The sequence below is a fragment of the Cynara cardunculus genome (genome assembly GCF_001531365.2).
Source record: "Cynara cardunculus var. scolymus isolate 2C chromosome LG 17, CcrdV1, whole genome shotgun sequence".
NCBI lineage: Eukaryota > Viridiplantae > Streptophyta > Magnoliopsida > Asterales > Asteraceae > Cynara > Cynara cardunculus.
In genome coordinates, this window is record NC_037544.1 from 28,356,385 (window position 1) to 28,368,828 (window position 12,444).

The window sequence follows — 12,444 nt, forward strand, 5'->3', positions numbered from 1 at the left end:
TTTCTTTTCAGCTTTGAGGACAATTCTCAAATTACGATACCAATTGATGAAATTTGTTCCGTTAAGTTTTTCTTTCTCAAGAATCGATCGTAAAGTGTTTTTGTTTCTGTTGTTGGTTTGTGTCATTGGTAATCTACAATAGAAAAGTAGCGTTCTTAGTATCATGAAATTATTATTGTTTAATAAGGACTTTCATCAAACAAGCTCCCACTATTTTAATCAAAACAACAACCCCTCTTTTATTGTTTCGGAAAACGTCACAAGTTTTCTAGTGGGCCAAGATCCATATTTTCATTATCAATCAATTTARCTTTAGCTAACCGATCAACCAATAATGTTTTAGGTAAGCAACAACATTACTAATTACATCTCTATGTAACTHTTGGATAGTTGAGTAAACAACTTTTATTTAAATTCATCATATAAATGTTCTCAACTCATGCCTCCAAATCCCTAATCCTATTACTATTAGGCTTAATTTGGTTAAGTATGACCCAAAAATGGCTTGTAGGAATCCTATGCTTACCTTATCTTACTAAGATTAAARAGAGTACTCAACTTTAGCATGACCCACCCTCGATGATCAAAGTCTTGATAAGTGCCATGTTTGGAAGGCATCTTAAACTTAATATTTTGGTGAGGGATTTTCGTTAGTTTGAATATACCATTCTTTCTTTTGTGATAGATCATTTCCTCATCGCTTGATTCAACCGGAATCCAGATTGGAGGTGGATCACAAGGATCACTTGAATACCTTCCTTTCTTAGGCAATTTAGACATTTGTGACAAAACCGGTTGAAATCTTGCGTGATGTACTAAGACCTTATCACTCGAGATCGAGGTCCATTTTATATCTTATATAAAACCATTTTCCTTTTTACTTTTATCAAAACTCATTTTGATTTGTAAAACTCCTTTTACTTATACATTTAAAAAAAACATATATTGTCTTAAAAGATTGTAACAAGTATCACATACAAACAACCACGCATAATATATCACAATATATAAAGCGTAAAAAAAATGTGAGATGGTTATGTCCCCCCTATGCGATATTCATAGTGCCAAGTATGAATATCATTACCTAAAATAAATTTCTATGACTCTAAGTCTTCTTATCTTCGTCACTTCATAATGCCTCCATCACTCGCTTTCTTTTATACAAAATACTTTACATTTCAATCAAAGAAACCTCGAGTTACATTCGAGGGGATTGGATGAGAGGAGAATGTACAAAATAGAGTATATAGAGAAAGGCATGACGTGCAAGTCGTATTTATCAAATATAATACATTCAAGACTAAGAGCTATGGCCATTCACCAAACAAATCACATTATACATATTCAATCACATTGAAACATAAAATCGATTTGCAACACCACTGTATAAATAATACAAAATTCATACAACATTGAAAAAAGGGGATTCCAAGTTCTTTGAAAAACTAACAAAAAGATCTACATCTTTTATGTTTTAGGATTTTAAAGATCTAGAACCCTTATGGGTCGAAAACTAAGTCAAACCCGTAGTGGGTTCGATTTTCAAATAGCATTGCGACACTTTCGTAAACAATTCATAAAACATTCATACGAAGTCGAAATAATGCGATTCAAAAAGCTGTGGAAAGTTGACAGAAATATCTAGGTTTTTCATGTTTAAAGATTTTTGAGATTCAGAACATTTCTGGGACGAAAAAATCAAAACATTTACGAAACAAAAACATACAGCAGCAAAAACAGTTTTTAATATAGCATATATGTCACAAAAAACCGATCTAGAGGTTCGTAAGTAGCTCTGATACCACTGTTGGGTTACGAGATCTCAAGCACAGCGAAAAATAAAACCGTAACCCTCCAAAGATCCATACGAACCGGAATAAATCGGGTGTTTCAAAATTATACCTCACAATTAGCGAGACTTTGAATCACAGCAACAAACAAAACTTGATGCCTCCACGGTATCCACGCGAATAATCCGAATCCTTTGCCTTCTCGTGATGCTAGTCACGGTTTCAAAACTTAGAAAGAAAATGGAGCATATTGTTGTAGGTAGTTTTTAAGAGAGAATTGCAAGACAAAAACTAACTAGCATAAAAAATGTCATACATTTTATATGAACATGAGATGTATGGCTTAACTATCACCATACCTCCACCATGCTTGAGTGTAAGACAATCATACACCATCACTCTCTTACAAAGCCATCCTTAGTCATCTTTATTTATGTCCAACATAAATAATATCTGATTTTATTTAATCAGATTAAATCGATACAAATCAGATATGATAATTAAACATTTTAATTACTGAAACTCCTTATTAGAATATGTTCAAAGCGTGTGACCCAATGGGTTCTCGACATGTTGGCAATATATAAGTATCATATTTATAGTTATAAATGATGAGCGGTATCTAGCAATACATCACCGTTACCCAAATGACGAGAATTAGTGATACAACAAATTATCGGTTTGTAGTCAATTTTAGTTTTACATATTTAATTCTTTTGTCCTTGATGTCCAGATTGAACACGAGACATTGAATGTGTCATTCTCGTTATGTCCAATTTCTAGTTTCTTGATTCCCTAATATACTAATAAAAAATAGATAATGATATCTCATATCAATTATCTAAGCATGCATGCATTTCTATAGTATATATTTATCAAGGGGCMCAGAGACATCACTCCCGTCATAAAGGAGGGACAAATCCTATCTCGATACATGCTAATTCTATTATGTGATATGCAACATACCCAACTATCATTATGTCACCAAGTTACGGAATGATTAGAATAAATGTCAAAATACATTACTCACACATAACAAACTCCATGTTCTCAAGTCAAAGAATTACATGTACATTGACCATATTAAAACACTTATGACACTCACATGACATCCAATGAAGTGTTCTCATAACAAATCACATCCGATACACAAAGTCTCCATTTTGTACCCATATGCAGATTCGATATMTCTATATGAATCCCTACATATGCTAGTCATTATAATATTACTTCAACCTTAAACCCGAAATAATATTTAACTAGGGACATTTAGAATACATTATTTTAAGGTTATTTATTATGAATAATTAAAACACAAAATATAATATAGACATAATAAAATGGGCAATGCCTTTATATTTATCAATTTTATGAAACCAACTCAAAATTACAATCATCATATGATTGGTTTTGGGCATTCACTAACAAAAATGATGTGTGATCGTGAGCCGTAAAGACTGCTCACGATCATGATGGTATAGGGTTGATAGGGACACGTGTCATCGTAGGGTGGGATGAAAGGTAATGTGAAGGGTTTCTGGGGAACATACTTTTGATGAGCGTCAGGCACGTGAGGTTGAAAAGAAGGATGACGGTTGGGTTATTTAAGGAAAATTATTAAAAAATAATAATAATTTCAAGGATAACTCTCAAAAAAATATAATCCCAAAAAAAAATTAAAATTCCATCTTTATTGAAAGATAAATACAAATCACGAAGTTTTGATATTCTAAAAACCCATGTTTTATGATTTTTAGTTACAAAAGTTGCAATATTCTATAATCTTAAAAATGGTTTTCAAATAAAGATGGGTTTTTGGGAAAAATGGATTTGTCATGTAACAAGAGGTGCTCTAGTTGGTCATGACATATGGGTGGGAACCAGAGGGTCTCTGGTTGTGAATGATGAACAAGTTCATCATGGAATGTTGGGTTTTGATGAAATAGAGGCTCTAGGTTATCATTTTAAACCCTTGGAATAAAAATATACCCTTTAAGAAGGACCAGATGGGCTCTGGTTGAATGCAAGGGATGAAATACTCCATTAGTGTAGCATTTTTTGGATCCAGAGGCTCTGATAGAGGAACTAGAGGCTCTGGGTGGGAAAATGCAAGATTAAAGAACCAAAGTATTGAACCAGAGGGTCCCTGGTTGAATTGGGATGTACAACCAGAGGGATGATAGGTTCAATTTGGACCCTTAAGGGTGAATGGGATATGCATGACTCCCCCTCAAATGATGCAAGGGGATGTGCAATGAGTAAAAACTCCCCCTAGAACCAATAAGGGAGATAAATGGGATTACTATAAGCTCTGGTCTATACAACCAGAAGCTCTGGTTGCGAATGATGGTTTAAATGAATATGAATAATGACGAAAAGGGAGTCTATGGGACCAGAGGGTCTCTAGTTCCAAAGACTCAAAATCCAGAGGCTCTTATCTCTAGAACCAGAGGCTCTGGTTGCATGAATGATGTATAATGCAAAGATAATGCAAGGGAAAAAGATAACTTATGAGAACCAAGTTGGACCAGAGGGGTTCTGGTCCTAAAGAACTTGGAATCCAGAGGCTCTGGTCTTTGGAACCAGAGGCTCTGGTTGCAAAATGAATGGATAAACTAAGTTAAATGTATGGAAAAACGAATGAAGGGAGACCAAGGTGGATCAGAGGGGCTCTGTCACAAGGACTTGAAATCCACAGGCTCTGGTTGGGAAGGGGAGTACTTAGTGAAAAACACAAAGTACTTTCTTTGGACTAGAGGAGCTCTGGTTTCAAAAGGAATGAATTTTGGCCAAATATAAACAAGCTTTTCTAATTGTCCATAGGCTCTGGTTTAGAGTACTTGGTTATGAGGGCCATATTAATATATCACTTTAGGCATAACCTGGAGATATTGAGAATCTCTGGTTTGAAAAGATAATTTGCCTCTAAGTGCTGAGGTTCAGCATACCCATCTTGCTGACAAGAAACATAAATCTTTTCTCATCTAGTGCTTTTATAAAAATGTCAGCAAGTTGAATCTCTRTAGGAACAAAATACATCTCTATTGTTTCCTTTTTTACATGATCTTTAAGAAAATGGTACCTGACATCAATGTGCTTGTTCTTGGAATGTTGCACAGGATTTGCAGAGATGGCTATGGCACTCTTGGAGTCACAGAGGATATGGATCTTTTCATATTGAAACCCATAATCCTTCAGCTGCATTTTCAGCCAGAGCACTTGTGAACAACAACTAGCAGTAGCAACATATTTTGCTTCTGCTGTAGATGTTGAGACACATTTTTGTTTTCTGGATGTCCAACTAACCAGCTTGTCCCCCAAAAGTTGACAGCTTCCAGACGTACTCTTTCTATCAAGCTTGCAACCTGCATGATTTGCATTTGTATAGGCTATTAGATCAAAGCCAGAGTTCTTTGACCCAATGAAGGGGTTCCCTTAAGGTATCCAAAGATCCTCTTGACTATAGAAAGATGAGATTCTTTAAGGTTAGCTTGATATCTTGAACAAAGACATGTAGCAAACATAATATCTGGCCTACTAGCTGTTAGATATAGGAGTGATCCAATCATGCCTCTATAGGTTGTTACATCCACAGCTTTGCCTGATAGATCAGGAAACAACTTAGCTCCTGTAGCCATTGGATTTTTCATCGATGATGAATTTGAGAGAGAGTATTTCTTTAGAAGGTCAGTCACATATTTGGACTAATTGATGAAAATTCCTTCTAAAGTTTGTTTTATTTGAAGACCAAGGAAGAAACTGAGTTCTCCCATCATACTCATCTCAAATTTTCTTTCATCAGCTCTGAGAATTTTTCGCAAAATTTAGAATTGATAGAACCAAATATGATGTCGTCCACATATATTTGTACAAGTAAAATATCACCTTTGTGCTTCTTAAGAAAGAGAGTTGTGTCGATGGTACCTTTTTCGAATCCATTGGCAAAGAGAAAGGTAGATAGTATATCATACCATGCCCTGGGTGCTTGCTTCAGCCCATAGAGAGCTTTTGTCTAGAAAAATAGACATAGTCTGGATGCTTAGGATTTTCAAACCCAGGGGGCTGCTGCACATAGACTTCCACTTGGAGTTTTCCATTGAGGAAGGCAGACTTGACGTCCATCTGATAGACCTTGAAACTTTTATGTGCTTCATAGGCAAGGAATATTCTGATTGCTTCAAGCCTAGCAACTGGAGCGAAGATTTCATCGTATTCTATCCCTTCTTCTTACGAGTTTTTGCTTTAACTAGTTCAGCATTTTCTTCATTAAGAAGATCAGTCTCTTTTGTAGAAACTAACTTCTTTTTCAGCTTTTAGTCTTTCAGTTTTTTCAAAGTTTAATTTCCCTTTTAGTTTAAAAAAATCTTCTGAAAGTTTAATGACCCTTAACTCTAACTTTGATGGAGTAGAGTTGGTTTCATCGTGGGAAGAATCACATATTTGGTCATCAGAGTCGGAAGTGAATTCTACATTGGACTTGGCCATCAAGCACATGAGTGCCTTATCTTCTTCATCAGACGAAGAATCGAACACCCAGTTTTCTTTCTCAACCATCAAGCTTCACTCTTTAGGATTGTACTTGTATTTGTTCTTGTAGTAGTCTGCATCCTTGACCAGTCGTCCTTTGCATTCCTTAGAAAAATGGCCTATATTCCCGCATCGGTAGCAACGAAGACCATCTTTCCTTCTGTATCCTCCTTCTCTTCTGTCTTCTCTCATTTCTTTTATGTCTTCTCTTCCTTCTCTTCTGTCATCTCTTTGATGGAATTTCACAGACTTCTGTCCTTAGGATGGCTGATATCTTTCTCTCCTGCAGTCTCTTCTGCTGGCCTTTTCATAGGGCTTCTTGACAAACGTCTTCTAGAACTGCTTGATTATCAAGGCTAGAGATTTGGCGAATGCCTTGAGATCATCATCAGAGTTAGATGCTTCTTCTTCAGATTCTGACTCAACTTTCAAGGCTTTCTTGCTCTTCTTCTTATGTTCTTTGGAAGAACTCCTTGTAACCTCTTTCTCTTCTACGGCCAGTGCGAGGGGTCCACCGATGGACACCTTCCTTTTCAAAATAACTTTTCCTTGAGAAGCAAGAGTTCCATAGAAGTCATGAAGTGACCAACTGTCTAAGTCCTGATTTGCTTGGAGGGACATCCACAGTTGAGTCCACTGATCACCGAGACTTTTAAGAAAAAGGATGTTATTTTCCTCTTTGGTCCTAGCAATGTCGTTTCTGAGGCATTGTTTTCTAAATGTGTTGAAATGATCATATGTCTTCTGAATTGGTTCATTGGGCAATGCCTTGAAATTTATGTATTCATTCAAGCATTGTGCCCTACAATTCATCTTCGTTTTGGCGCCTCACTCCAGTTGACTAGCCAGTTCATCCCATATCTCCTTTGCTATTGTACAAGCATCTAGATATTGGAATATTTCATTTGGTATGGCCATGAAAATCAACCTCTTGGCCTTCCTGTCTGCCTCTACTCACTTAATGTCATCATCATCCCAGTTGCTCTCATCATTTACCATGTAATAAGCAACAACTTCAGCAGTGGTAGTCATTCTAGGAACCCTTGGAACAAGAGTTTGAGGAACATATGGGCCTTCCATAACAGACCTGAGGAGATTTTTGTCCATCCCCTCCAGGAAGTTCACCATGAGAATCCTCCATTGTGGATACTCTTCACGTTGAAGAGTTGGAGGTTTGGTGAGGGAACCTACACTATAGGCAGAATTCCAATTGGCCATTGAAACGAATTGGAAGAGAAGAAGAAAATTTTATGAATGGAGAAAATTGAGAGATTTTTGAATATTCAAATTCAAATTGATAGTTTTGATTGGAAAATCAATCAATCTGCTCTGATACCAATTGTTGATCTCAGATCTCTCAATAACACGAAGATTTAAGTTATGATGAACCTAAATCTATCGTATGGATGGATAATAATGAAGAACAGCTTAAGAATATTCAAGAGAATAATGAAGCGTCAAATGATTCACTATTATTAATGAGAAGGAACGACAATGATTACAAGAAATATAAAAGCTATTTATACTAGTAATCTAATTTAAGAGATAATTATCTAGGGAAAAGATATCTATAGGATATTCTAAGAAAAGATATCAATATAGAATTATGGAAATTATCTCGATCTATTTGGAGCATTAGAAATCCAGCTGTCGATTAGTCATTTCCAACTGTCTTCTAGGAGGCGTGTTCAATCAAGAGTCTTTATGAATCTTCTTGCTTGGATATCTCTGATTGAACCGTTGTTGAATCCTCTAAGTGTTGATGACTAGAGGGTGATGGAGATGCATTTTTCATCGCACCTATGGATCCTTCATCGCATCTATGGATCCTTCATCGCATCTCTGGTTAGCCTTGACACTTAGGATTTCTTTAAGCTTTTCTTCCATCGGCCTTCTGCACTTCCTTGTATATTTTTCATTACTTTTATAATAAGAATGATGGGGTCTAACAAAAGGTCTTGAGAATTTTTTGTAAGCGTAAAGAAAAATATGAGAAGGTATCTCATGTATTTGTAGGTTGGATGAGAGAGAAAGAGGAGAGAGGGAAAATTGACTCTTGAAAAGATGTGAAAATGATGAAAAACTTTACACATCCTCATCTTTGAGTAGGTGGAATACAAATGGGTCACGTCTGTTAGAAGGACGTGCGCGTATCGATATCCATATAAATAAAAGATTAATGATGTCATAAAAATATGACCGTTCATTATCATTTTCTTTTAAAAGATCATTGGGTATGAAAAAGTACAATGAAAATTTAAGATTATTAAAACAAGGGGTCACTGAATAAGAAAGATCAGTGATAGTTTTAAGAAAAGATATCTTATAAGTAAGATATATGTTGAAAGGTTCAGTGATAGAGAAATAATCATTGGGTTATTTCACTTTTAGAACATTTTAATCACTGAGTATGGAAAGATTCATTGACGGTTTTGTTTTAAGAAAAGACAAGTAGATATACCTTAGAGATATACTTACTTAAAAAGTTCAGTGATAGAAAGAAACATTGAAACAATATTTTTAAAACATTTTGATCACGGAATAAGGAAAGCATCTGTGACAGTTTTAAGTTAAGAAAAGAAGATAAGAACACTGAATCATTTCACTTATCTATTACTGAGTATTGCTTAGAGCTGAAGGAATTAATCCTCTGTGTTCAGCATTCCAAGTTCGCTGATTAAGATGTTAAATGTTGTCTTATCAAGAGGCTTTGTAAAAAGGTCAGTGAGTTGGTACTCAGTGGGTACGAAGTGAACTTCAATATTACCATTCATAACATGATCTCTGATAAAATGATATCTGATCTCAATATGTTTGGTCTTGGAGTGAAGTATAGGGTCGTTTGCAATTACAATGGCACTGGTGCTACCACAATATATAGGGATCTTTGAGAGCCGAGGATCATTGTCACTGAGCTAGTTTTTCATCTATAGGATTTGAGCACAGCAGTTTCCAGCGGCAACATATTCAGCCTCAAAGTTGATGTGGGCACTGAGTTTTGCTTCTTACTTGTCCAACTCACCAACTTTCCACCTAGAAACTGACAACCTCCAGTGGTGTTTTTCCTATCAATTTTGCAACATGCAAAATCACTATTTGCATAACCAAATTAGGTCGAAAATCAATCAGGTATCCCAAAATCACTATTCCCAAATTAGGAGTTCCCTTTAGATATCTGAATATGCGTTTTACATCAATCAGATGGGACTCCTAAGGTTCAGATTGATATAGTGCACACAAACAAGTAGAGTACATAATATCTGGTAGATTAGCTATGAGATACAGCAGGGAGACAAGCATTCCTTTATAAACACTAACATTTACAGAAATTCCATTTGGATCCTTGTTCATCGAGAGAGGAGGAGCCATTGGAGTTTTCATAGATTAGCTGTTGGTTAAATCGAATTTCTTCAGCATATCCCTGACATACTTACTTTGATTGATAAGGATACCTTTATCTGATTGTTTAATCTAAAGACCTAGAAAGTAAATTAGTTCTCCCATCATGTTCATCTGATATTCTTTCTTCATGCATTCAGCGAACTAAAAACACAAATAGGGATTAGTGGAACCAAAAATAATATCATCAACATAAATTGGTTTAGAATGATATTACACTTGACTTTCTTAAGAAATAAGGTCTGGTTAATCTTTCCACAGACAAATTCCTCAGAGATGAGAAATGAAAATAGGGTATCATACTAGGCACGAGGGGTCTGTTTTAACCATAAAGAGCTTTATCCAATCTATAGACATGATTTGGATATTTGGGGTCAAAAACCCTGGAGGTTGTTTCACATAAACTTCCTCCTGAAGTTTTCCATTTAGAAAAACACTTTTTACATCCATTTGAAAGACTTTGAAGTCTCTATGGGCAACATAGGCTAGAAAGAGTCGAATAGCTTCAAGTCTAGCCAATGGTGCGAATGTTTCATCATAATTGATTCCTTCTTTTTGCATGTATCCCTAAGCAACAAGACGAGCCTTGTTTCGGGTTACATTTCCTTGTTCATCTAACTTATTGCGATAACCCACTTGGTGCCTATCACAGTTTTGTCAGATGGACGCGGGACAAGGTACAAGCTTGGTTCATATCAAACTCATTGAGTTCTTCTTACATAACAATGACCTGACTTGGATCAATGATAGCCTCATTGATTTTATTGGGCTCAACTAGAGAAAGAAAGTTGATAAAGAGATAGATATTCCCTTGGCCACGTCGTGTCTTAATATATGCACTTGGATCACCAAGAATTTGATGGATTAGATGGTCTTTTGTCTATCATTGAGCTGGGTTAAGATGATATTCTAAGATTAGGAGCTCAGGCATAAAATATGAGACATCAGCAATAGATTCTTCAGCAATAGGTTGGATTGCTAAAGGTGCCTCAAAAAGCGGTTCAGCAACTTATAGAGGTTCAAGGACTGAAGGGTCAGTATTTGAAGTAGAAGGGGGTAAGTGACCAATGGAAACAAAAACAATCCTTGAAGAGGATTCAACTTCGTTACTAGTCACATCTGGAACGATAAGTGGATCATCGTCAACTTTTGGAGGGTCAACGTTCGGTTGATTGCTTAAGGAAGCTTCAGGTTCTTCATAGTGAGATATCATCCATTTATCTAACTCTTCATCATCTTCATAGATGGGTTTAGAGTTATCTGATTGAGACTCATCAAAGATGACATGAATAAATTCCTCTATTGTTTGTCATCTTTTGTTGAATACTTTAAAGGCTTTGGACATTGAATAATATCCAAGAAAGATTTTTCATCAGTTTTGGGATCGAACTTTCCAAGTTGGTCCCTATTGTTTAGAATATAACAAGTACAACCAAAGATATGAAGAAAGCTGAGAGAGGGATTTTTTCTATGGAAAAGTTCATTAGTTGTGATCTTGAATCTCTTGACGATCAGCAATCGTTATGAGTAAAACAAGCAGTGCTGATAGCTTCAGCCCTGAATTGAGTAGGGAGACAAGATTCGATGAGCATTGATTGAGCAGATTCAATGATTGCTCGATTTCTTTTTTCAGCGACCCCATTCTATTATGGAGTTCTCGCAGCTGAGAACTTATGTTAGATTCCCTTGTTCACAAACATCAATGGTACTGTTTTTAAATTTAGTGCCATGATCACTCCTGATAGACCGTACTCTAATGTTGTTCAGTATTTTAATGCATTTGACAAATGAAATGATTTCTTCAGGTGCATCACTCTTAGATCTGAGAAAGAAGACCTAAGTATACATGGAATACTCATCAACAATGATAAGTGTATATTTCTTTCCAGCTATAGATTGCACGTTGACTGGACCAAATAAATCCATATGCAATAGCTGAAGAAGAGAAGTCACTGAAGAGATTTGCTTAGATTTGAAGCTTGCCTTTGTCTACTTTGACTTTTCGCACGTTGTGCAAAGAGATTTCTTTGCAAAGGAGTGATGAGGAAGGCCAGTGAAATGATCCTTTTGAGACGGCTCATTCAGTGTTTTGAAGTTGAGAAGAAAGAGCCGTTGGTGCCATAGCCAGTTGATATCTGAAGAGGCTTTAGGGAAATAACAACTATTCTCAGTAAAGGGAAAATCCATGTTGATGACATACACATTCTCTAGACGAGAACCTGTAAGAGTAAGGTTGTATCTTTGTCATAGATATAACATGAGTTCTTAAGAAATTTCACTGTGAAATCTTTATCACACAGTTGACTGATGCTGAGAAGATTGTGCTTCAGTCCTTCAACATACGCAACACGTCTAAAGGTGGTTGCACTGTTGGTTAATATACCAAAACCCTTGGTATATCCTTTTTCGTTTCCTCCAAAGGTTACGAAAGGAAACTTGTCGGCAGTATGTGAAGTTTCACCACATTGATGAAACTTCCTATAGCTAAAGACAACATTAGGGCCAGAAGAGTCTAAGAGAATAGAATAGGGGCAAGATTCACTTTCAGCTTTGGCTTAGGTTTTTGAGAGGGTTCAAATACCTTGGTCCCTGACGAAGAAGATTTACAAGCTGAAAGAATAGATATGGGTCTATTTGACTTGTTAGCCATCTTGGGAAGAGAAGCGCTGACAATGGCTTTACATTTGTGTTTGCATCCTAAACTCGAGGGAGTTTCTTAAAGATGAGT